At 42.0% G+C, this 3,630-nt stretch overlaps 1 pseudogene; it reads left to right on the forward strand.

Annotated features, from left to right (window-relative positions):
- Nucleotides 1-378: 378 nt before the first annotated feature.
- LOC140202442 (UDP-glucuronosyltransferase 2B13 pseudogene) lies at nt 379-1,965 on the forward strand (annotated as a pseudogene).
- The last annotated feature ends 1,665 nt before the right edge of the window (nt 1,966-3,630 follow it).

Consider the following 3,630-nt stretch of genomic DNA (forward strand, 5'->3'; position numbering starts at 1 on the left):
TTGCCACTAGCGTATTGGTTTTGTATATTTTATTTTAGTTATTTTTATACTGCATAGGTAATAAGGGTGTGGTCTGAAGTTAAACTGAGATAGTAATAGTGGGAACTGTTTCTTCCTTTAATTTTGTCGGTATTATTTCGATACCCTCTTTCTAAAATAAAACATCTGAAACAGATAAAAGTAACAGATAAAGACCCGAAGATTATTTGTCGTCCTGCGTGTGTTTTCCCCAGGCTACTATATGTATACAGAATATAGTTAAATGACAATAAACATGACTTAATTTGAGTAATTGATCCGGAAGTGTACTTTGGCCTCACTCTACTAAGGTTTCAGCACGAGCAAACAACCATTTCTGCTTGAGATTCACAGCCGAAAATGTCAAACAAAAGCCAAGCGGGTTTTCAGACGCTTCTGCTGTATTTTCTGATGTTCTTTTCCGCAAGGAGTCCCAGCCCAGAAGCTGCCAGGATCCTTGCCATGCCCACAGACTGGACCCACTGGATCATCATGAAATCCCTGCTTCTGGAACTGGTGCAGAGGGGGCACGAGGTGACGGTGCTGAGGGGCGACACTTCACTAAGGATTGAAGCAACGATTTCACCATGGAAACTATCGGTATTTCGGGAGAACAGCCACATCAGGCTCTTACCGAAAGCAAATTTCCTGCTGTTATCTTCAACTTCTTATACGTGGAAGATGGTTCCTTTCCAGCATCTCTGCTGCCCGCACCTTCATCGCATCCGTCAATATTGAAGTGAGTTTTCCGTTCGTTCAGGGAATGTTCAAGGATCGGGCTTTGATGGATCGGCTGAAAGCTGGGGCGGGCGGTTTGACGTGATTTTGGCCGACCCTTTCCACGCAGCCGGTGCCATGCTGTCCCATGTACTTAACACTTCGTTGGTGCTTTTTGGCAGGTGGATGATATCCGGGGACATCCACTTTAACTTCGTCCAGTCGCGACGTTCCTCTGTGCCCATATTAAATTCACGTTTGAGTGACAGAATGTCGTTTTTGGGCAGATTGAAGAACGTGTTGATATACGGAACGTCTGCATTCATAAGCCACTTCTACATTTACCCAGTTTACAATCGGCTATGCCAGCTTTACCTCAATGGAGACATTACCGTGAAGGAACTATACCGAAAGGCTGATATCGTCCTAATGAAGGTTGATTTTGTTTTTGTATCCCCGGCCGACCATGCCAAACCTGATTTACATCGGAGGTATTCACTGTGGCCCGGATCGACCACTCCCTACTGATCTGCAGCAATTCGTGGATGGTTCTGGCGAGGATGGCGTGTGATCTTCTCCTTAGGAAGTGTGGTAGCCATCCTACCCCCAGATGTGGCGAGTGAACTCGCGGCAGGACTGGCCACACTCTCACAGAGGGTCATCTGGCGGTACATTGGAGCAGTCCCTTCGAATTTAGGAAACAACACCAAAATAATGAGCTGGCTTCCTCAAAATGACCTGCTGAGTCATCCGAAGACAAAAGCGTTCATCACTCACGGCGGGGAGAATGGGCTTTATGAGGCCATTTTCCATGGGGTCCCTGTGGTCGGTATTCCAATACTTGGTGATCAATATGATAACCTTCTGCGTCTCAAAACCCGAGGAGCAGCGGTCATGTTAGATTTGGCTCACACTAAAAGTGATGATATTTTCCATGCAGTGAAGACAGTTATCGAGAACCCTTCCTATACAGCGAACACAGCCTTGCATCGGGACGTTCCAGTGCAGCCAAAGGAGCTGGCTGCTTTCTGGATTGAATACACAGTAAGGCACCGAGGGGCTGCTCACCTTAGAGCCGCGGGTAATAATCTTCCATTCTATCAGTACCACTTACTGGATGTGTTTACTATTATTGTGGTTTTCATGGGGCTTTTCCTTTATCTTGTATTTAAATTGCTAAAAGCTCTACTTGTCAAAGTGTGCTCGTGGAGGAAGAGGAAAAGGAAGTAAATGAAACGAGTTACAGGAAGAATAATCATTATCGGCGTCCCATTTTGCAATGCTGCAGCACATTTTTCTCTGATATCAACAGCCAGATGCAGCTTAATCAATAGCCTCTCCCATCTCTACAAGGATAACCAGATCTCTCTTAACACTATTATTGTTTTGCTATTCTTTCTGCCAAACTGAATAGTGTCCTATTCCCCAACTTTTTACTCCATGAACCTTTCCTGCTCATTTTATGTGCTAAGATCCATTGCAAAACTTTTTTGTTTCTCCCTTCCATCTTAGTTCCCTTATAGCTTTCTCATTGCCAGTAAACATGAATATAATTTCTCTTTCAAACAGTTCATTAAAAGCCTGAATATAAACCAGCCTGAATGCACTGCTAGGGAAACTAAATTCGAAAGTAGGAAAGTTATGCATGTTAGATAAGGTGCAACTGATGTCATCCATGGAGTAATGTCCACTGTTCTGATCTAGTTATTTGTAATATAAGCACTTCAGTAGCATGGTACGCATATCTTAAGAAGCAAGGGAGAACAGACTAGGTTGCATCTGCTGAAGTTTAGAAGAGTGAGTGAGGCAGTGATTGAAATGCAAAATCCAGATAGGTCTTTCTGAGTGGACATGGAGAGGACGATTACTCCTCTAGGGGAATCTAGCATTGATGGTCACTGCGTTAAAATAAATGTTTAAGATAGAGATCAGGTGAAATTTTATCTCACTGACAATTGTGATTGATTATCGCATTTAAAGTTGATTTTATTCGTAACCTAGTTCCTAGCCATATAGCTGAGATAGGAGTGAGGTATCAATACACTTTGGCTGCCAGTCGAGACACAACTCGATGTGAACTGCCGGTCAAGTATGTCAGACACGAAAACTAGTAATAGAAAACAACTTTAAAGTAATTTAATACATTTAAAGTACTTAAAATAACTATTAATGTTAACAAAACTGAAACTTGCTCCTTTGCCTTACACCTGTTTCTCGCTATACCGATGAAGGTGGTTGCTGATCCTGTTCCGTGTATGGTTAAGACCCCAAATGATGAAGGTGTAAGGCAAAATTGGTCCTTCAGGTGGGTATTCAGAACAAGGAACTATGGTTTTAAAAATCCAAATAACAATTGGGAAATCATTTCAAATATAATTTCATGAAGAACTTAATTGGAATTTAAACCAGTTTCTCTAGAGGGAAAAATACATTGACCATGATAGATTTTTATCAAGCAGAAAATATCTTGAGAATTAGATTTAAGCAGTAGAAAACGCATGTAGATAGATCTCTACCATGATGTAATGGAACACCAAACGCTTTTGAGAATCCACGCGATCCACTCTCCTTCCTTTGTTTTTAGAGTCGTAGAGTCATAAAGTCATAGAAAAGTACAGCACAGAAACAGGTCCTTCGGTCCATCTAGATCATGCCGAAACTATTTAAACTGCCTAATCCCATTGACCTGCACCGGTCCATAGCCCTCCATACTCCTACAATGAATGTACATATACAGTTCTCAGTAATATTAACTGTAATGTTAACAGTTATGGCTAACAAAATGGCTTCTCTGTAATGTTAACTGATGAAGTAATGGTTCTCTAGCTGCGATGTTTGGGTTATAACTACAGATAACGGGGGAACTAACCATTGAAGGACCTGTTATGCTATCTT

Source organism: Mobula birostris, chromosome 9 (genome assembly GCF_030028105.1).
Source record: "Mobula birostris isolate sMobBir1 chromosome 9, sMobBir1.hap1, whole genome shotgun sequence".
Lineage (NCBI taxonomy): Eukaryota > Metazoa > Chordata > Chondrichthyes > Myliobatiformes > Myliobatidae > Mobula > Mobula birostris.